A 23,118-nucleotide genomic window follows, 5' to 3' on the forward strand; every position below is an offset into this window, starting at 1 on the left:
ATGGGGCTGTTCCGGGCGCCCGAGGGAGGTGTGTGTGTGTGTGTGTGTGTGTGTGCACGCACGGGGGGGGGGGGGGTGTCTCACACTGTCTCCGAATGTGCCCACACAAGTCTTGCACGCTGGTGGTGCGTCCGAGCAGGGCTGTGGCTTTCGGCATCTGTTGTGCGTGCCAGGATAGTCTCCCCGGGCGTACCTGGCTGTGTGCATATCGGCCTCTGTGCTCTCCGGGTCTCCATGGACCTTTAGTTGGGCGCTCCGTGTGTTGAGGGGGCCCGTCTGGGTCTCCGTCTCCACCTGGGTCTGGAGGGTCTGGACACCGAGGGGATGGCAGAACTTTGGCTTCGGGTGGGGGCCAAGCGAGGAACGGGCTTGTGGGCAGAGGGGACGCCCCCCCGCCCCCGCCCCTACACAAAAGCCAGGAGGCAGGAGCGGGCCGGGCGGGGGGTGATCGGGAGCTGCCAGGGCACCGGGGCAGCCGCCGAGGAGGGAGTGAGGGGAGGAGGACGCCTCAGGGCCACCGGTCATTCTCAGTGAGATGGACTTGTGGGGTTTGTGGAGGTGCCTCTGGCTGTGGGTGGAGAGCGGATTGCCCAACAAGTCCCAAAGCCGTGTGTGAGGTGGGCAGGAGGGGGGGGTCACTGTGTCGCGTTTCACGAAGCAGTTCCACGGATGTGACCTCAGGTGGCCCCACCCCGGCAGGAGTGGCAGCTCCCCATTTTGCAGAGGTGGACACTGAGACCCAGGGAGGAGAAATGCCTTCCAAGGCTGAAAGTTTGGGAGCCCGTCCAAGGCCAGAGCCAGCTCTCGTTCTCCCCACCTGGCCTCCCTGCCCGCCCCCCCCCCCAAGTCCCTTCCTGTCGCGAAGAGGGCTCGGGTCCAAATCCTGTCTCTGCCACTTAAATGCTGTGTGACCTTGGGCAAGTCGCATAGTCCCTCTGTGCCCCAGTTTCCTCATCTGCAAAATGGGGATAGTGTTCACACTGACCTCCAAAGTGTGCCACTGATAACCTATCCATATGTGCTCCCTCTTTCTCCAAAACACTTACACTTGCTAACGCACTATGTGTTCTATTCATTGGCTGGGGCACTCAAGTGTCATTTCCATGAAAGCAGGAAGTTTGGGTGTTTTGCTCACAACTAATGTCTAGACTAGTGTTCTGCACATGGTGGGTGCTCAGTGAACTTTTATTGACTGAATGAAACCAGGCAATACATGTGAAATACTGGAACAGAGCCTGATACATAATAAGTGGAACCTGAGTATAATTATTGTTCACTGGGGAATGGTCCAGGAGTGGGGAATTTGGAAGCATGAAAGCCTAGACACTCCACACTGGGAATTGGGGTCCATGTTCTGCACTTTGTTCTTCCCCTCTGAATCTGCTGAGCCCTCCCTGGGCCAGATGTCTCCTGTCTTTAGTCTCCATGGCTGGAAGATAGGTTGGCTCTGGCTGGTGCAGTGAGCTGGGGGGTTTCATGCCTCTCTAAGGCATCCGTGACTCATTTTCCCCGACTGGCCGTGGCTTATCCAGAGGCTTTAATGGTCTCTGCTCTCTCAGGGCATTCCCCAGCGTTGGGGCCTGACCACTCCCACGGCCCAGGAGCCCGGCCCGCCTGTCACCAACAGCAAACGCTCTGGGCAGGGGGGCAAATCCAGCTGACAACTTAAGCTAAAATGTGCTGCCGATGGCACCAGGGGCCATTTGGGCAGGTATTTGTCAACCCCAGCATTTTTGTTCTAGGAGGCAGCTCTGTGATCTTCCCATCTTTCTAAGAAAGAATGAAAGTAGAGGCTTAGAGACCAATGGGGTGGGGTGGTGCCCCCCCCGGCCCCCCCGCCCCCCCCGCCCCCCCCTCCCGCCGCCAAAGCTCCTCGCATCCAGCTTCCTGCCACCTGGTCATCGCTCTGGGCTCGCCCCTGCTCCCTGTGTCCCTGAGTCCCTGCCCTCGCTGGGGATGAACAGCATGGCTAGGACTGCTCTGTGAATGCGGGAGGCGGGGCTGGGGTGGCTGTGATTCCTCCCTCAGGGACCCGCGGGGCTCTGGGGCCTTGTTTAGCACAACTGGGCAACCTTGGCATCCGCCCACAGACCCCCACTCTGTCCTCACGCCGCGGCCGGGGTTCAGGCCTCTGTCTCCGGGTCCTCCGTTCTCCCCACATTTATGGAGCACCTACTGTGTGCCCTGCCCCGGGGGTGACAATGAAAAGGCCTCTCGGTAGGGAATGGCTTGGCCCATTGGCAGAGGGTGTGGAGGCCTGTGTGGCTGGAGCAGGGTGAGTAGGGGAGGGGAAGGGTGAGGTCCAAGGGGCCAGGGGTCCAGATTGTGCAGGACCTCCAGGCCAGGGAATCTTGGACTTCCTTTTAAATGCAATGAAGACCCACCTGGGGGCTCTGAGCAGGATGTGCAGGAACTGCCTTTTCAATTCATGTCACAAAAGAAGCATTGTTCCTTTGGAAGCTCCTTCTGGCTGCTCTGGGGAGAATACAGTGGTGGGGGGGGACAGTGAGGGTGGGAATGGGGACCAGGGAGGAGCGACAGCGGTGGCACAGAAGTGCTGAGAAATGGCATCCTGGGTGTATTTTGAAAATTGGAGCCACAGTGATGTCAGGCGGGGGGGGGGGGGGGGGGGGGGAGGGGACTGTGGGGGTCGCAGTGGAAGGAGAGGAGCCTACGACAACTCCAGGGTTTTTCACTGAGTGACCGGGAGGCCTGTGGGACCATTTTCTGTAACGGGGATGTGGAGGAAGGTGCAGACCTGGGGAGCAGATGCTGTACTCAGTGCAGGGTGTGGACGTGTTTTGAAGGGGGAAGAGGAAAGCTACTGCCCTCAAGGCCCTCCCCCCGTTTTTGTCCTGGTCCAGATGCCCAGCACCTGTCCCAGGAAAACTGCAGCCGCCGCTCAGTTGTCCTCCCAGTCTCTCCCCAGTCCAGCCCTTCCTCTTCCACATCCGTCAAGTTCATTTTCAGAAGGCACAACTCTAGCTCCTGTCTCTGCTCGGCTCTAGAACCGTCCATGGCTCCCTGCTGCCACCTGGATAAAGTCCAAACCCCTTGGCTGGGTTAGCCTGGCCCTGAACGATCCACCCTGACCTCTGCAGCCTCACCCCCCACATGGCCAACCAAGCAGACGACCCTTGTTTCTTCTAACGAGCCCTGTCCCTTCCCACCTCCTCAGCCTTGCCAAAGCCAGTCCTGCCAGCTGGTGCCTTTCTCACCCCACCTCGGGGATGAGTTTAAAGGCCGTGCCTCCGATGTCTATAGCCTTTTGTTTGTTTCTTTCTCCGAGGACATGTCGCACAACGCTTTGAATTACACTTATTTATAGCTTCCCCTCCTCCCAGAGGGCAGAGAGGTGCCAGATTCATTTCTGGGCTTGTCGCCAGGCTCGGAGCAGATCCTTGTTAGATTCGGGGAGTGAGCTGTTAGAGGCTGCATTTGCAGTGCTCTGGGCCCACCCAGCACCCATTTCCCCTCTGCTGGAGAATATGCTGTGAGTTTCCCTGGGGCATCACCACCCTCTTGGCTTGCCTCAGGTGAGCTGACCCCATCCCCAGGCATAGACTCGTGGCCCAGGCCTGGCCAGTCAGAACTTCTTAGGCCCCTGGGCCACAGTGACTGGTTCAGGAATGGACACATGATCCAAGCAAAGCCAACAGAACAAAAGATCTCTGGAATAGAAGAGGTCGTTGCCTCTAAGTGGCTGAGCTAGTGCGTTATCAGCCTGGAGCTGCTGTGGCCACGGTGCCACCATGACAGCAAAGAGTGTCTGAAAATACAGTCAGCATAAGACAAACCAGAGCTGAGAGATGGAGACAGCCCAAGCCCCAAAAACATCATTGGTGCTCCTGGATCCAGCTGTATCTGAAGCAGGCCTCACCCTGAACTTCTCAGTTACATAAGCCAATATATTTTTCTCTCGCCATTCTTTCCTTTAAAACCCACTTTGGGTTGGGTTTCCACTGCTTAACTTGCAGAATTCCTGAACGATACATGAGCTTCCTCGTGGATATACCTCTTGCCATCTTGCTGCTCATCTGTCCATGCGTGGCCCCGTGTGAAGTTCCCTCTCAAGGAACTGCTTTGAATATCGATCCGTGGAGCTGATGTGCTTGTTTCTTTCCTCGCTCTTGGATGATATGAGTAATGATCACCGGTTCTATAGCTGCCTTGAGCAACTTTTGAAACAAGGCAGGGGGAGGGGCAAACAGAATAACCTAAAGAAGTAAAATGGGTTTAAGCTCCTGAGGGCTAAGGCTGGGCCTTCAGCCCTGTGGCTGCTCAGCATGGGCCTCGGCGCACAGAGGATGCTTCTCGACCATTCTTTGCTTGATAACATAAGGCAAGGTTTTTTCAACCTGGACACAAAGGGCGTTCTGGACCAGACCATCTCTGTGAAGTACCTTAATCAGAAGTCTTTCCTCCAGAATTCGTTAGGAGCGGGTTTCTCAACCTCCGCACTACTGGCATTCGGGGCCGGGTCACTCTTGGCTGTGGGACCAACCTGTGCAGTGCGGGAGAGTTGAGCAGAATCCTCGTCTCTTTTCCTACTGGATGCGAGTACCCCTCCCTGCCCCAGACTGTGACAAGCACACAAGGCTTCGGACATTGCCAAATGTCCCCTGTGGAGCAAAGTCACCGCTGGTGGAGATCCCTCTGGCTTAAGGAAAGCACTCTGCAACAGGCCTAGCACGTGGCAAGCGCTCCATAAATACCGGCAATCGGAAGACGGTGATAACGGGTTGAGGTCATCGCAGCTGATCGGTGAGAATCAGATCTGGCCAAGTTAACGGGGAGGGGAACTTATTGGAGGAACAGGGGAGCTTACAGAATTTATGCGGGAGGGGGAGAACGGGGTAAGAAAACAAGCACAGAAGCAAAGGCAGGGTAGAGGTCCAGGTAGTGCGAGGTGGATGTGCTGATACGGTACTGGGCTGTCCTCCTTCCCGCAGTTCCTCTCACCTCCTCCTTCTGACGGACCCACCTTGCTCAGGCCCTCCCCGCGCACCAGCCCATAGACTCAGAGAATAGGCTGCACAGAGAAGGAAATTCTGGCCAGTGATGCCAGCTGGGAAATCTGCTGGGGGCTTGTGGGAAAGGTTTCCTTGCGCTCTCAAACCTCCCTTCCGTTTTAAGGTTGGAAAATATTCCAGTGTATGCAGAGACCGCATGTTCTCTATCCATTCCTCTGCCGGCGGACAGGTTGTTTCCACATCTTGGCCGTTGTGACTAACTGCCGTGACCATGGGGGTGCCAACACCTCTTCCAGATCCTGATTTCAGTTCCTTTGGATAAATACCCAGGAGTGGGATTGCTGGATCCTTTGCTAAGGGAGATAAGCCAGTCGCAGAACGACAGACACTGTAGATTCCACTTGTATGAAGTATCTAAAATAGCGAAACTCCCAGAAGCAGAGAGTAGAATGCTGGTTCACAGGCGCTGGCGGGGAGGGAGGCTAACAGGAGTTGCTATTTATCAAGTAGAAAGTTTTGGTTATGCAGGGTGAATTAAGTTCTAGACATCTGCTGTACATCATGTCTATAGTTAACAATATTGTATTGTACACTTAAAAATCTGTGGAAAAGATAGGTCTTAAACGCTCTCACCACAACAATAAAAAAAAAGAAGGTTTATAAAACATTACGTGGAGTTTCCAATGATACCAACATTTAAACAATCGTTTACATAGATAAAAGGGGAAAGTTCTTAGATAAAAGGGGAAAATAGAAACAGGCTCTTCCCTCTCTAGTGTTGGGGCGGGGTGGAGAGATGGTATGATATTTGGAGCAGTGGCAGCCATCTTGAGTGAATGAAGAAATCCGGTTGGGGGGCAAGGCCTAAGTCCCAGGACCTGGGGCTTTGCTGATATCACTAAGCTGCTGAATTAACCAACCCCCTGCTCCCCATCACTTCCAAGGGTGTTTGAGATAATAAGTTTTCTTATTCTTGAAGCCTCTTTAGGTTGGGTTTTTATTCCTTACGGCCAAGAGCACTGCAACAACGTGCCAGATCCTACAGATAAGTTGTTGCTTCCAAATTGCCCTTGACATTTCCCACCTGCTTCCTGAATAATGCAGAGGGACTCACCTTCACTGCCAGGCAGGTCGGATACACAGGTCCTCATCCATCTGTCAGACATATTCTGTGGCCCGGCAATGTACTCAGGGTTCAGGCGGGAGGACTCCCAGGAGACCACCTGCCAGTTCCTCCATAACCCTCAAACATTGCCTCTCTGGGCCTCAGTTTCCCCATCTGTGAACTGGGGACGCAGTCATGGGACCACCTCTTTCACAGGGTGTTAGGACGGTCAAATGAATTATTTCCTGTAAAGTAACAGACACACTGGCAGGTGCATGGTAAGTGCTCAAGAAACGTGTGCTATTATTACTTGGGGAAAGGACGGAGGGACTCTGGCTGCCCCGGTGTGGGTGGGAGGAGCAGGACAAGACTGGCTGCCTCGGGGGCGGGGGGGGGGGGGGGAGACTGAGGTGGAAATAAAAGGTTCAACCTAGGGAGCTGCAAGGGAAAACACCAGCCACTTCCGCTCCTGAGGTGTGGGAGACGCCATGGTCCCCATCTGGACAGGAAAGTGCCTTTCTCCATGAAAGTGAGAGGAGAGGGGCTCCAGGGGGAGGGGAGGCTGAGAAACACCGTGGCATTAAGCTATGAACAGCGGAGACGGCGCTCACTCCTTCTTCCACAGACCCCGCAGTGTCACGACAGCTTGGGGACCTTCCCCTTACACCCTCCAGAGCCTCCAGCGTTCAGGCTTGGGCTTGCTTCCTTACCCAGCCAGACTCCCCAGCACCTCCACACTGTGCCCTGAGCGCCTCTTCGCACCGGGACCCGTACGTGGCTCCCCCGGGGTGACAGAGGGCCTTGCCGTCACCAGACGGATTGAGCAACTCAGGTGAGTGTGCATTTTCCAGCATGCTCACCGGCATTCACTCACTTCCCCTCCCGCTCCCAGAACAAATGTCCTTGTCATTTCACCATGACCCTTCCTGTGGACCCTCCACGACGCAGCCGGGAACCTGAGTCACCCTGAGATGGCACCTCGCATGACCTTGGTCCTGTAAGCCCCTGGCCTGGTCCACAGATGCAAACAGAAAGACTGATGATGACCATGACAGTGATGATGGTGGTGACGGCAGTGGCCCCCAAGTCTGACGGCGCCCTGAGCTCTTACACGGACTACCGTTGGGGTGGTCCTGTGCTTATCCCCGTATTCTGGATGAGGAAAATGAGGCGAAGAGAGGCCAACGGGCGAATAAGCCAGAGTCACGATTTGAACCCACGCTGTCTGGTATAGAAATTCAATCACATTTAGAGGTTTAACAAAACACCTTTATATGGGGCACCTGGGTAGTTCAGCTGGTTGAGAGTCTGACGATTGATTTCGGCTCAGATCGTGATCTCAGCGTTCGTGAGTTCCAGCCCTGCTCGGGGTTCTCTTTCCCTCCCTCTCTGCTCCTCCCCTGCTCACACCGTCTCTCTCTCAAAGATACGTAAATAAGCTTAAAAAAAACCAACACCCTTATAGAAAAATAGGCAGGAAAAAAATAGGAATTCCATTCTAAAAGCTATCCGTTCACTCGTTCATCAAACAGATATTTCCATGGAAGCTACTGTGTGTGCACCGTGCTTCCCACTGGACGAGGAAGTCAATGAGCAGTTTCCCGGAAAGGTTGAACACAGTTACCACCTGACCCGGCAATGCGACTCCCAGGTGTGTTCCCAGGATTGGAAACCTGTGTCCACACAAACATCTGTGCACAGGTGTTCTGGGAAGCACTGTTCACAACAGCCAAGCGGTGGGAGCGACCCAGAGGCCTATCAGCTGACGAAGGACGAATCGTGGTGTTGCCCCCACGACGGAGTACTGCTTAGCAACAAAAAGCGATGAAATAGTGATTCGGGCTACCGTGTGGACGAGCCTCGAAAACGTTCTGTTATGTGAAAGAAGTCAGACCCAAAAGGCCATCTGATGTCGGCTTCCATTGACGTGGATTGTGCAGAGTAGGCAAATGTCTAGAAACAGAAAGATCAGTAGTCACCAGGGGTACGAGGGAGGGGAAATGGGAAGTGACTATAAATGGCTCCGGGGTGTTCTGGGGAGGGAAACGGGTTGTGGCAGTGGTTGGACGGTCTGTGAATGTAGTGGAGACCGTTGCGTCTTACGCTTTAAGTGGGTGAATTGTGTGGCATCCGAATTCTATCTCAGTAAAGCTGTTACAATAAGAAAGTGTTGCGGGCGCCTGGCTCTCTCGATCTTGGGGTCATGAGTTCGAGCCCCATGTCGGGTGGAGAGATTACTTCAAAATATATAAAATAAAAATCTTGAGCGGAACGAAGGAAGGAGGAAAGAAAGGAAATTAAAGAAGCGATGGGCTCACAGGGCTCCTCGGCTGGTCAGAGTCAGCCACCAGCTGCGCTTTTGAGCCCCTGCTGAAGGCAGCCGTCCTCCGCCATCCGGACATTCAGCGACCCGAACCCCTGGCTCCCAAAGAGCGTGAAGAATTGCCCCAGAAGGCAGACTTTCCCCCCAGGGCTCGGCATCGCCTGCAATGGAGGCCTTGCTCTGGCCACTTCCCTTTTTGCTCCTTTTAAAAACAAACGATTTAAATGCAACCTGAGAAAGCTCCTGTTAACTTCTAGCCCCAAACAAGAAGGAGATAGAGGCAGGTGAGCTTGCGGTTCAGGTCCGCCCTGAAGAGCAGGCCCAGCGTCTTCCACTGGGTCCATCTGTGAAGGTTCTGGAATCTGGTGCACAGGCGTGGCAGGGTGGGGACTGCTTTTCTGCCCCTTTCCTCCTCCCTGTCTCACCTGTGTGGGTAGAGTGGCCACAGACACTTAGCGAGCATCAGAAAGATGGACCCCAGAAGAGGAGCTCTGGTGGGGGAGGCCTGGCCGTCGCCCTCTGATCCCATGGACCTGAAGGAGAAAAACCGTCCAGTGTCAGGCCAGGACTGTAGGGTCAGGAGAGACCAGAGAGCCGTCAGGAGGAAATCTGAGCCTTTTCTGGGAGCAAGACAGGCGGCCTCCAGCTCAGCGAGGGGCTGAGGAGAGAAGATGGTAACGGGGAGGGGTCCCGGGGGCCTTGAAATCCTGTGTGTGCGGCCAGCAAGGAGATGCGACAAGGCAAGGGCTGACCTGAATCCTGGCTGGGTTTGTGACTAGCTAATATTCCTTCACCCGTCAACCACTGGCTGAGGACCTACTGTGTGCCAGGTACCAGAAGAACTTCCTGAGCCGGGTGTGGGGGAGGGGCTGGGGAGAGACAAGGTCTCTGCACTCATGGAGGTGGGCCCTACTGGGGGGACCAGCAATGGACCAATAAGCAACACACCCGGCACAGAATGCTACGTGGGGACAATCTTGAGGACATCAGAGGGGGATGAGAAGCCAGAACAAACGGGCGATCCGGGAAGGCCTCTCTGGGGTGGTGGCACTAGAGTGATGTCATATCTAAGGCAGAGGAACTGCCCACTGCAAGTGCAAAGGCCCTGAGGCAGGGTGGGAAGAGGGCGATTGATGAGGGGGATCATAGGGGCCAGACCAGGCAGGGTATGACGCTCTGTCTTGAAGACTGGCTTTCCTCGGACTGAGGTGGGAGCCACGGAGTGTTCTGAGAACAGGAGGCCCTGATCCGATCTAGGTTCCGATAGGATTCCTCTGGCCCCAGACAGAGTGGACTGTGGGGTGGTGGGAGGGGCAGAAGCAGAGGCGACTGTGGTCATCCAGAGGTGGGGTGACAGTGGCTGGCCCAGGGCAGAAGCGGCAGAGGTGTGAAGAAGCAGTCACTGTTTCCTCTAATCACACACACTGCCTGCTGCCCAGAGAACCCAAGGAGGTTGTAAACACACACAGACACGTATATTCTACAATCACTCGGTTTCACACGTATCACATTCGCACACAGATTCCACATCTGTATGATACCTACATGGGCGTATTCTCCGCTCATGAGGAGTCAACGTTTGTGCCGTAAACCCAGCTGGCCTCGGGTTCTAGAACCCCGGGTGAGCGGACCTCACGTCCTGGAAGGGGCGCAGCTCTGGAGTTGGGGAGCGCGGACTCTGTGTGACTCAGGCCCGGCTTCTCTGATCCTCATTTTCCTCGTCTTTAAAATGGGGATGACGATGCCTGCCTCCAAGGGTTGTCGGGAGGACTGGATGAGATCACCGTGTATGCAAAGCAGCTGGGCTGGCGTGGGAGCGGGGACGATTTATTAATAGTCATCACAGTAATAATGAGGCCTGTTTTGGGGCCAAGCAAACCCCACGGAGCACCTTCCTGGAACAAGGGTGTGCACACACACCCGCACACCCACTCTCCTGCTTGGGGCGCATGGGAAAGGGGGCAGACCTGTGGCCTCCGTATGGGCAGGATGGACCAAGAACTACCGTGGAAGCCTGTGAGTCAGCTACAGGGCATAAAACAGTTAATGGGCGTGCCGCCCTGGCTACAGTAATGATGGAGAGACAGAAGCTTAGATAATATCCGGAAGGCAGGTGGATTAGTCAGGGCTCTCTCGGTTCTAAGGGACAGAAACCTAACTCAAACCGGTTTAAGCAAAAGAGAATTTATTGGGTCATGTAAAAAAAAAAAAAAACATCCAGGAGTGTTCTTGCTTCAGGCATAGCTGGATCCAGGTGTTTGAATGATATCATCAGTTTTCTCTGTCTCTCTGGAAGGTTGTGCTAATTAATATATGTGAGGTTCTAAACAGCACCTGACACACCTAATGCACCATAATATTAGCTTTTGTTTTATTACTACTATTTCTATTACTGCTACTACTCAGAAAAAGTCAGTGCTTTTTCTCAATTATTCCTATGGAAGTCCCAGGACTGGATGTCATTGACTTTGGTTGCGTTATGTGGCCATTTCTGAATCAAACCCTGTGGCCCATGGCCAGGTTCTGTGACCATCAGGTCCTGTGACAGGGCTCCTGTGACTATCCTTGAGGCTGGAGATGGGGTCGGCCCCACTCAAACCCCATGCACTGGGAATGGTGGAGAGGGGCTCCTCCCGGGAAGTGGGGGCTGGCCAGGCTCAGCCATCCCCCCCCACCCCGTGGTGGCTGTGCCGGAGTCCTCGCCAATGCCTGCCGCCCCCCGAGGAGAGCCCTAGACTCTAGCAGCCATTGCTTGTCCATCACCTGGGAGTCCTGAGCCTGGCTTCTGCCTAGTGTTGCCTTCTTTGCACAAGGGCGGCCTTTAGAGTCAGACAGACATGGGCTTGGTACCCAGTTCTACTGCTTAATTAGCTTCCCCCGTGTCTCAGTTTCCCCACCTGTGAAATGGGACAATTATCACACCTCCTTAATTCAACAAATAGTTTATGGGATACTCTATCCGACATTTATTGGATACCAGTGGCCTCAACACTTTTTATGTATTAACTCGTTTGACCCTTGCAACAATAAACCTGGGTGTTAAGGGTAACCATCCCATTTTTACAGTAGAGAAAACCGAGGCACAGAGAGGAAGAGTCACTGGTCGTAAGGTCACCCAGCCAAGGAGTGGCAGGGCTGAGATTTGACCCAGTCGGCCTGGCTTTAAAGCCTCGGAACCGTGGATTATGAGATAAGACTCAGCGGCTGTCATGTAGTAACTTTCTATGTGCAGGCTGTCCCTGCCTGGCAAGCTGTGTCCCTTTTCACCTGCCTCGGTTTTTCTCATCTGTAAAATGGCCCCACAGCTGTGGAAGAGAGAGTGAGACAGAAGGGGATGAAGTGACATGAGGGCCTTCGTTTATTTAACAAATACTTAGTGAGCACCTATTATGTGCTGGGCACTCCGCTAGGCACTGTGGGCACAGCAGTGAACGCAACACACTCCCTGTCCTCTCGGCTGACATTCCAGCGCTGGGACGGGCACCAGATGAGTCAACCCAGAGGTGAACAAGATGATCTCGGGTGGTGAGTGCTTTGGAGAAGACAGAATGGGGTGACAGGACAGTAACAGAGCGGTCAAGAGGCCTCTGGGAAGAGAGGCACCTGACCTGTGTCCTGAAGGAGGAGCAGGGGTCTCCCTGGGAAGATCAGGTGTGGGAAGCACCTTCTGAGCAGGGAGAACACCAGGTGCAAAGGCCCTGAGGTGGGAATAGTGAGACAGACTTGGAGCAAACCCCGTTCTTGCCACTGGCTGGGAAACCAAGGCACAGAGAGAAGGGTCAGACCCCAGGCCACACAGCTGGCACAGGTGGTGCTGGGGATGCACGGGGAAGGCACACAGGGGCTGGGGCCTCTGTAGATGCACCGCAGCCAGAATCTTCCGGGCTGCCCCAGGGGCAGCCTCCCCGTCCTGAGCTGTCCCAGCTGTTTGGGGGGCGGCTGCTGAGGCCCCGGTTCCCTTATTTAACGACAAACAACATTCTTCACCCTCATTGACTTATGAAACAGATGCCCATCAATCTGCCACCATCTGGCCCCACTTCCTGGGTGGGATGACAGGTCCCAGTGACTGCCTTTGGGGGCTGAGAGAGGGGCACCTCGACTGGGGGGCACTTGGTATGGCCTCGGTGCTGGGGCTGCGCCCGGCCAGGGCTGCATTATCCTTGCCTGCAGCGAGAAGGACAGTTGAGGGTCCGTGTGAACATCTATGCAACAAGGGAGGCGAGCACCTGGCACCGAGTAGCCCTCAGCTCTCAAAGGGGCCGGGATGCTGCCCCCGAGGGGCAGGGTTGTCACCTCCTGTGTCTGGAGAGCAGGGCAGAGAGGGTACAATTCTCCCTCCCAGCGACCTCTGCAGGGGGTTAAAGAGTTCCCACTCGGTGGATGGGGAGACTGAGGCTCTGAGAAGCTCGGGAACTTGCCCGAGGCCTCACAGCATCCGAGTGAGGGAGGGGTTCGGTGCTGGGTTCCTGCAGCCCCAGAGCCTCCCCTTTCCACGCCAGCACCTCGCAAACCACAATTTTTCACAAGCTGTCGATTATGACGGTAACATCCCCACGGTTTGTCCTCCTGGGAGCTTTGCACTGGGCTCCATTTGCGGGCCTGCGTCAGTTCTAATGTCTTGGCTGATTTGAAGCTGGGGAGGGGAGCTTTTTAAGTGAATTATTTTTTATGCCCAAATAATATTGTGATAATAATGTTCACTGACAATTATTGAACGCGATAGCTACGTGCCAGGGACTTTCCACACATTATCTTACTTTGGAATTCACACCAACCTTCTGAGGAAGGCTCTGTTATGCCCTCTTGACGGCTGAGGAGCCCAAGGCTCTGAGCCATGAAGGACCTGCCCAAGGCCACACAGCTGGGTTGTGGTAGAGGCAGGATTCGAACCCAGGCCTGTCAGACAGCAGAGACCCATGCTTCTGAGAGCTGGCTTTGGAACATGGGACTTTTCCTCTTCCGACTTTTATTTGAGAAGCCAGTATGAAGGGCTGGATCCCTTTTTTAGAGTCGGTGAATCCTAAGGATGGAGCATTGAGAAAAATCCCAACAACAAGTGCCCTGTGCCAGCTTCTGGCAGGTGCCTGGGCTCTGAACACCCATGGAGAGGGTCCGGGAAGGGTGGGAGGTATAGCCCTCAGGGGCCGTGGCATGAAAAGAAACACCCATGGGGATTCGTAGCCAGGCCCTCTGCCTGTCGTCTGGCATCCAACCTGATGCCACATCCCCTAAATAACTCGTTCTGTCTCTCTGCCTCCATTGGGCACAGCCCCCATCACTGCTCCCCTGGACCACTGCAGCGGTCCCCCCCTTGGCCTCCACCATCACCCCTGTGATCTATTCCTCACTCAGAGGGATCCTGTTAGAACCCAAGGCAGAGTATTTCTAGCCTCTGGTGAAAACCCCTCTGCATGTTCCCCTTTGCTCTTAGAATAGCCCTCAAGTTCTTGTCACCAAGGCCCCACAGAGCATTTCCCCTTAATCTCTCCACTCTAGCCACCTGGGCCCCCCCCCCTCTGTTTCCAGAACCCTCCCAGCCGGTCCCCACCCAAGGGCCTTTGCACTTGCACTTGCTATGCACATCACCTGGATTTCTCAGCCCCCAGGCTACACGACTATTTCCTTCTTGGCTCAGACGTCACCATCGCAGGGAGGTCTTCCCTGACCCCCCAGCTCCGAAGAAAGCTTGTCTTTCCCACATTCCACCTTGGCACCCCTGAAGTCCGGTCCGCACTGTAGCCAGAGGGAGCTTCCTGAACCCTGAGTCTCAACAAGGTCCTCAACCCTACCGAAATCCTCTCTGGCTGGAATCCGACCCCCCTTAAGTCTCCAGTACCTTAAAGCAAAGCCCCTGATGAGGCCACTGCTGCCTGAACCTCCTTCCTCTCTCTTCCTGAGCTCTCCCGGCCCCCTCGCTCAGCCAGACTTAGCTCGTTCCCCCAAGGGCCAGCCTTTAGGCCGGGGTCACGCAAACACGGGCAGGATTATTCTCCGTGGTGGGAATCTGCCCTGCACACTGTAGGGTGTTTGTTGAGCAGAATCCCTGTCCTCTCCCCACCCGATGCCAGCAGCAGCCCCCTCCCCAGCTGTGACAACCAAAAATGTCTCCAGACTTTGCCACATTCCCCAGGGGGAGCAAAATCACCCTGGTTGGGAACCACTGGGCTCAGCTTTTGACCATGTTGTTCTCTCTTTTGGGAACATTCCCTACCAACCCTCCACCCTCATCCCGTCCAGGTCCCTTTAGATGCCGCCCACAGGGGAGCCTTCGCCACCCCAGGCTGGGTCAAGAGTCCTGTGGGTACCGATCTGCCCTCAGAGAGACCTGGTGATGCCATCTTGAAATTGTGCGGTCTCTATTTGTGCCCCAGAGCACATCATCTCCACAAGGACAGCACAGTGTCCTCTCTGTTCGTCACAGGGCCCGGCACAGGGGCTCAGTCCACATCTCACACTCCCTCACCCCTTCTCCGCCTCTCTGTCCCCTTTCATCTTGGCAGCCGGAGACACTGGAAACAATCAGACATGGTCCCCGTGCCCAGCCAGCTCGCATTCTGGTGACAGTCACAGACACACGGAGGCAAAGGCGACACTCAGGTTGAAGTCACTGTGGGGGGAAACGCAAGGCGTCACCTAGGCCAAAATATGTGAAGGTGCAGTCAGGATGGGCTTCTTGGGGGAGGTGACGTCTGGCAGGTAACATATAGACAAGTAGAAAGAGGACATGTCAGAGTGATGGTTGCACAGTCTTGTGAATGTACTGTCACTGTCACTTTAAAATGCCTAATTTCATGTTATGTGAATCTCGCTTCAATTAAAAAAATGAGAATAAAAATAGTGCAACCTGGGTTCCAGTTCGGGGAAACAATGTGCAAAAGTCTGGAGGCTGGACGGAGCACATGGGGCATTGAGAAGTGCCGGTCATATTGTGTGGCTGGAGCCTCGGGTCACAGGGGGGCTGGTGGCGGTGGAGGGTGGTGGCTCTGAGACAGGAGGCGGGGCAAGGGGCCTGTGGCCACCATGACGAGTTCGTATTTTTCCCTAAGTTGAGAGCCATGGAAGGTTGCAGGGGGAGGAAGGACAGGATATGACTTGGGTTCTATCAGGATCCTTCTGGCCGCATGAGAAGGGACTGTCAGTGGGTGAGGGTGGAGGCAGGGACAGCAGGGAGGAGGCGACTGCCGCAGTCCGGGTGGGAGAGGACAGTGGCCTGGCCTGGCGGGGAGGGGAGTGCCTGCAGGTGAGAAGGTCCAGCCTGAGAGCTATTCAGGGCATAAAACAGACAGCGGTGATGGTTTGGATGTGGGTGGCGAGAGGGGGAGCGTCAGAGACAGTAACCAAGTAGCCGAGAGCAGAAACCCGCTGGAACCTGGCCCCTGCATCCTCCCAGGGACCCAGCTCTGCCCCCCGGCCCCCCCAGGGCCTCTGCTTCCCCTCCAGCTCCCTCAGACACGGCCTTGGCTCTCCCACAACACTCTGTGTGACCCCTGGCCAGCTCTTGACCCCTCTGGGCCCACTTCTGGGGCATCTGTGGGCCTTCCTCTCCAGGAAGAACACGAGGGCACAGGAAGCCACCAGCTCAGGCAGAGAACCTTGAAGAACCTGTCCTGCTGGCCTCACCCGCCCCTCCCGGGTGCTCAGGAGGCAGAGGGGGCACCCGGGGCAAGGTCTGGGCAAGAGGATGTGCCCCAGCCCCTGCTGACGCCCTACGCTGACAACCAGCCCTTCGCCCACCGGAGGCCCCTGTGGGGTCCGCACCTGCAATCCCAGGGGTGGTAACCCCAGGCCCAGCCTCAGACTCTGAGCCCCACCCTGTGGCAGAGGCTGCCCAGGCCTCGGGGAGGAAGAGCCTCCTTCAGCAGCACAGCTTGGTGGTCAAAGGCACGGGGGCCAGAGCTGGGCCTGCGTGCAAATCCCAGCTCTGCCCCTTTCTGCTCTGCAGCCTTGAACAAGTGACTCAGCGTCTCTGATGCCCAGAGAGAAAGAGGGCTGGCCAAGAAGTCACGTTTCACACAAGTGGGGCTTTTCTTCTCATGAGGTGGTATAAGTCTCCATTTACAAACCGAAGCTTTATGGGCTTTGTGGTTTTTTGCAAATTGAACGTAACTTCCATTTTGGGCCACCTCGTTCTGCCGGACTGGTGGAGACCTCGTTGATTCTTTCCTCTTCCTTTTCCACCACCCGTTCCCTACTCCTCCTGGGTTCCTGTCCTTCCGTGAGGTGGAGATGTTGGGGACAAGAGCAGAGTAGGGACATGGGTTGGGGACGGGCAAGTTCCCACCTATCAGGCCCCGTGTAGTGCTGCGGCTGTCCCTTCCCCATAGCCTGTGGCCTGGGGTCCTCTGACTATTTCCTGGCCACTCCTAGGGGCTGGCTGGAGGCTGCCTTTCCAGAATCACAGAGAAGCCGTTCCCACCACCGTTCTGGTCTCGTTGAGCTCAATCTGGGGCCTTGGCCACCCACACCTGCCACCCTCCTCTCTGCCCCAGCCCTGGAATCTTCCTCTGGTTCTGGATGGGGGAGCCTTGCTCTCTGTAAGATGCTTTTTTCACAAATATGAGTTCTTCCTGCTCCCCTTGGCTTTTGAAACTCTGAAGCCAGGAAGCCTCCTGGGATTCCTGAACTTCGGTCCCACTCTTTCCCAGGAGGCACGGAGCCCAAGCTGGCTCTGCTGCTTTATGTGGGGAGGGGCCAGGGCCAGGGCCAGGGGTGCAGAGAAGAGGGAGGAGACGTCAGCTAACGCAGCATTCCCTAACATTTTGGTCTCCGGATCCCTTTCTATTTTAAACAATTACTGAAGACTGCAGGAGCTTTTGTTTGAGAGGATTATATCAACCGCTATTTGTATTAAGAATTAAAACTAAATCCAGTATACGTTAATATAATTAACATATTTTTATAATAAATAACTGTATATTTCTTTTTTTTTTAAGTTTATTTTTAAATATGTTTAACAGGGAGAAAGAGAGAGAGCACAAGCCAGGGAGGGGCCAGAGAGAGGGAGAGACAATCCCAAGCAGGCTCCACACTGTCAGCACAGACCCCGAAGCAGGGCTGGATCTCACGGGCCATGAGGTCGTGACCTGAGCTGAAGTCAAGAGTCAGATACTTGGGGCGCCTGGGTGGCTGAGTCATTTAAGCGTCCGACTTCGGCTGGGGTCGTGATCTTGCGGTTCGTGAGTTTGAGCCCCACGTCGGGCTCTGTGCTGACAGCTCGGAGCCTGGAGCCTGGATTCTGGATTCTGTGTTTCCCTCTCCCTCTCCCCAAAATAAATAATCATTAAAAAAGAAAAAGAGAGACACTTAACTGACTGTGCCATCCAGGCGTCCCAACTATATCTCAACATAAAAAAATTAGGGAGAAAAGTGGCATTAGTAACCCTGTTCACATTTTGCAACTTTCTCAAATGCCTGGCCTAATAGGAGGCATGACCTCTGGGCCCTCATTCGGCCTGTCGTGACATTTTGTTTTGTCTGAAGTGTCTGAAGAAGAAACTTGGCTTTCCAGAGGCACCTGGCTGGAAAGGGGGTGTAATCCAGCCAGCTGTAATACTACTCCTCTTTGATATCATGCCAGAACTCACCACTGGCACTTTCTTAAGGTTCGGTTCAATATGGAATCTAAATACCTGTCAGTGAGCTTTTCAAACTCTTTACCCTCACGGGAGAAGCGACCGAAAAAGGTAGATCATCTTGTGAACCCCCGGAAAGGGGTCCTGGGAACCCGCGGGGATCCTTGACTTTGAAAACTGCTGAGGTTCCAAAGAAGAAAAATGTCCCATCAGACATAAAACTGCTGGTTGACTCTCACAAGAGGCATCCCAGAATAGGATTAAGAATCTGCATTCGGTTCCCATTTCCACTGTTTCTGGGCTGTGTGTCCTTGGGTAGGTCACTGTGTTTCTCTACGCCTGTTTCCTCGCCTGTAAATGGCGATAACGAGGCCTTATAACCAGACAGCATGGTGACAGCACATGCTTGCTGTCAGGACCCATGAAAAGCACAGGATAAATGCAAAGGAGTTTTCGAGTATCAGTCCTCTAGCCTCACCTACTCCTTCCTGCCACAGGGCCTTTGCACCAGCCGTTCCTTCTGTCTGAAACCCCTTCCTCCCTGGCTTTGTCAAGAGAACTCCTTCTCATCCTTCAGCTCTCAGCTCAAATCCTACTTCTTCCAGAAAGCCTTTCCTGACCTTCCTGGAATGTCAAACGCCTCTACTGGAGACCCCAGAGCATGGCTGAAGTTTACATTTTCTAGAGTCATTAGGTGATTATCTGTCTCCTACCAGGCCATGAGCCCAGGCTAGTTTTTGCCTTCTACCTTAGTCGTGCTTGTGTGGACTGAATGCGATTGAAAGAATATTAGGCATAAAGTGTCACCTTTAGTGATTCCTTGGTCTTTCTATCCTTAGAATTTGGAAAAGCTGGGTTTTGAGAAGTGCTGCCTCCCCAACCCCCCACCTTCTCCACTAACAGCCGGTTTGCACCAGGGATAGGGGAGGCAAGGGTCCACGCCCTTTTGTGCCGGGTCCCCTGTGGTCCTCTGGGGTGACGTCACCTCCCCCAGCAGCTCTTTTCTTCCTTCAGGTGGTTCCCTGCTCTGAGCCCACAACAGTCTCTCAAATCTCCAGGCTGGCAAACCCACTGCTCCCTCTGTCCAAACATCCCGCTCCCTCTACCCACTGTCCCTTTAAGACTGGTTCAGCCAGGATTTCCTCTCCCTACCCCAGGCCTGGACTGTGTCCCTGTGTCCCTGTGTCCCTGTCATCACGGCACAGGCTGCATTCCCTATTTGTCGCCTTGTCTCCATCCCCTGCCCCCGCGAACCAGGCAGTGTGTTCATCAGGGAAGGGATCTTGTCGTCTTTGCTCCTCCGGAATCAGGTGTTGGGCCTGGCATCCCGTAAGTGTCCAAAACATTTGCTGAAATGATGGGAAAGTGGAAGTTTAGGGGTCACGAAAGACGGTTGTAACCGATTGTTTGGGGCTGCAAGTAATAGAAACTCAGCTTAGACCAACTAAACTATGAAGGAGATTTATTGGCTCCCATAAACAAAAGCCTAGCAAAAGACGAGCTTCAGGCTTGGTTCGATCAGGGCTCTAGCTCTTTCCCTCTGTGTTTCACCCAGCTCTGTGATTCTGTGTGTTGATTTTTTTCCTCTATCTGGTTTTCTTCATGGTGTTAAAATGGGTACAGCAATTCCAGGCCTCATTCTGTTCAGATGAGGAAGGTCTCTTTGAGTGGCTTCTAAGAGTACTTGGAATGCATCTTTTCCAGAAGCCCACAACATTGAGTGTCCTCTAGACTCAATGGACCAAACTGGTCATATGTCCATCCTGAGCCAGTAGCCACAGCTAGAGGGTAAGATTTAGATCTTTTATTATTTATTTATTTATTTATTTATTTTGGAGACAGAGAGACAGAAAGAGGGGGAGAGGGAGAGAATGAGTGGGGGAGGCGCAGAGAGAGAGAGAGGGAGACAGAATCCGAAGCAGGCTCCAGGCTCTGAGCTGTCAGCACAGAGCCAGACCTGGGGATGGAACCCATGAACCGTGAGATCATGACCAGAGCTGAAGTTGGATGCTTAACCTACTGAGCCACCCAGGGCCCTGCAGGGTAAGATTAAAAACTTAGCTTAAGTTTGGAGCCAGGAAGAGTCAGCTCCCCTCAAAAGAAGGGCTGCATGAGAGATGTGGCCACTGTTCCAAGAGAAGACAGAGGGGGCAAGACAGCCAAAACATCCACTCTAGAAGTTTAATTATATTAATATCTGAAGAATTTATTCCTTGAGCAAAGACCAATCCAGGGAAAACTTTGCCAAATGTCTAGATATTTCACCAGAACCTCGTATCAAAGGCAAGAAGATAACAGATTTTTCTGCTCTCTGATTGAATTCCATTGCCTAAACCCACAGCCAATTCACAAAGCCACAAATGACTTTACTGAATATTTTTTTAAGTATGTTTGTTTTTCCGATTATGATAACAATACATGCTTGTTGTTAAAATATTTAAATAATGTAGAAAAGTATTTAAAACAGTGGTTTTCAGCTGAGAGCGGTTTTGCCCCTCAGGAGACATGTGGCAATGTCTGGATGCATTTTTGGTTGTTATGACTGGGGGGTGGGGGTACTACTGGCTTCTGGTGGGTAGAGGCCAGAGATACTGCTGAGCATATCCTACGATGCCTATAGGACAGTCCCTCGAAACAAAAAATTATCTGGCTCCAAATGTCAATAGTGTCAAGGTTGAGAAACTCTGACTTAAAGGAAAGTAAAAATTACTGAAAACCCTACCACCCAGAAATAAATGCCACTGACATTTCAGTAAACATCCTTTAGACAACTCTTTAATAGACTGCATCAGCACACACAACTTAGTACAAATTAGAACACGCATTCGAACGTATTTTCTCTACAATATGTTGTAGCATCTTTCTAGATTGCCATTTTTGTTAGTACTTTAGGACCATTTAATATAATGATTTGTATATTTGTTTAATGCCATTTAACTTTTTAATATAGTACTTAAGTTTACCATTGTTTTCTTAGCGAATCCTCCATAATTTAGCATTTTGGATTTCTTCCCCCAATGTTCCACTATTATAAACATTGCTACAAGGAACACCCTTGCCCATAGAGAATGCTTGGCCTTAGGATCAATATCCTTGGGATAAATACCCCAAAGTTAAATTTCCGGGTTGCTTTAAAATTTCTGCCCATTGAATGTCATAGTACACAGTGCCATTCTATGCCAATTTGACAGATGGAAAGTGACATATCATTATAGCTTTTATTTCCATTTCCTAGATTACTGACAGGGTAGATCTTTTCTTCATAGGATCACCTGAGTTTTGTGTTTATGTGTGAAAAATCCATTTTATAATAGGGTGCTTATCTTTTCTTATTGTTTTGCAACAGCTCTTTGTATATTAAAGAGAAAGATATTGACCCTTCTTAAGAGTTCCATAATTGTTGACATTAGAAGGCTTCTTTTCTTTCTTTCTTACTTTTTTGTTGTTGTTGTTGTTGTTCCCTTGTGCTTTCGAAGGATGTGCCTAATGTTCTGGCAAACATTTCATGAATTACATTAGGAAATAACTTTTGTAACAAACCCATTTAACAACCATTCTTTGTTCCCGCCTCCTGATAATGCTCAGAGCCACAGCGGCAGCCTTTGCCCAACTCCGTGTCATTAACCCTTGATCTTTTCCTGCTGAATAGCAGATTGCTTTCCGGAGCGGGGAACACAGTTTCATTTTCACCTTCCCGCCGATGGAACTGCCTCTGACTCTGTGCCAGAAGGCTGTTTACATAAGAAATGATTTGATTACATTGTACAACCAATGGCAGCCTTTCTCAGAATGAAGAAGCCAGAAACATATAATCAAAGCCATTAACTATGTACAAAGAAACACAGCCCACTCTAGATTTCCCACCAACCATAATCACAGTTTTCCAGGAAAAAATAAGAACGGGGCTATGGTTTCCTACTAAAACATGTTAGAGGAAAGACTTTTAAAAGGACATTTGTAGCATTAGCCCAGTTGCACTCTCAAATCAGACCAGCCTGGACTCAAGTCCCCGCTCTGTAAGTTGTGATCTCGGGGACGTCACTTACCTGCCCTGAGCCTCTTTTTCTTCCACTTGTAAAATGGCTATAATAAAATATCAGGTCTACAGGGTTATTGAGAGGATTACCTGAGAGCATGCGTAATGAAGCACTTTATCAATCAGAATGTGTTCAGCCACAGGGGATAGAACACTCGGCTAAAGGTGGCAAAAAAGAAACAAGAGAAAACATATTTCTAAGGTGCTAAACAAACCTTTGGAGGTATAGTAGCAGCATGACTAATGTCAGCTACTTCTGCTAGGCACCTTCAGACACGTAAGAAGAAAAAGAACGGGAAGGGAGAGTCATAATTTCACCTAAGAAGGTTGTTTAATTCCAAGGTGTAAACGAAAACTCACATTCTCGCCATCGTCCTGCTTGGCAGTTTATAGGTGCGTCTCCTTACAATTTCAGGGTGGCTGCCGCAGCCCCAGGCATCACGCACGGGCTGACAACATCAAGTAAAAGAGGAGGCGGGGTATCTCCTCCTTCTCCCACGTGTCTCCTTCCAGGAGGGAGAGAATTACTCCCAGAAGCCCCCTTGCAGATTTCTCATTGGCCGAGATGGCGTCACAAGCCCAACTCCAGGCCAATCACTGACGAGGGAAGGGAGGATTCCCACCATTGGCTCCGACCCATTATAATTCACTCTGAGGCTGGGGAGGGGAAGGGCCACCGCCCCCGAGCGCCTGGATGGATGCGCGTCTAGCAAAACTGGACCCCGCTAGCAAGGAAGGCGCAGGCGGGCAGTCGCTGTGTCCGCCGGAAGCGCAGTACCCGGCTTGTATGAGGTGCCCCAGGGGCCAGCGATCCGCAAGCTCTGGGCTGGGAGTCCGGGCTGCGGGAGGGCGGCGCAACGGGTCCGGGAGCCCCTCTGCGCGCCACACCCCTGTATCCAAGCACGGGCTCACCGTCCCCCACGCCATATTTGAACTCAGGGCCTGCTCTTCACATTACCCCCCCCCACCCCCCCCGCCCCCAGCTTCTGTTGTTGCCCACCTGGCTCAAGCCAGAAGCCGGCTGGCCCTCGAGACTCCCTGCTTTCCCTCGCCATCTATGCTCGACCGTCTCCCACCCGACCCTCCTTGTTCCCGGAGCTGCCACC

The 23,118-nt window shown here is 53.1% G+C and overlaps 2 long non-coding RNA genes across 4 annotated transcripts in view; one reads left to right on the forward strand and one right to left on the reverse strand.

Annotated features, from left to right (window-relative positions):
* The window catches only part of LOC131485920 (uncharacterized), a 233,079-nt gene that overhangs the window by 166,686 nt on the left and 43,275 nt on the right, over positions 1 to 23,118 (forward strand). The gene's annotated exons all lie outside the window — the stretch shown is intronic.
* LOC131485923 (uncharacterized) lies at positions 7,326 to 23,091 on the reverse strand. Its single transcript, XR_009249080.1, has 3 exons — positions 22,373 to 23,091; positions 8,827 to 8,934; positions 7,326 to 8,031 (listed from the first exon to the last, which is right to left on the reverse strand). It is a non-coding gene; the product is annotated as an uncharacterized LOC131485923 (long non-coding RNA).

Source organism: Neofelis nebulosa, chromosome 9 (genome assembly GCF_028018385.1).
Source record: "Neofelis nebulosa isolate mNeoNeb1 chromosome 9, mNeoNeb1.pri, whole genome shotgun sequence".
Lineage (NCBI taxonomy): Eukaryota > Metazoa > Chordata > Mammalia > Carnivora > Felidae > Neofelis > Neofelis nebulosa.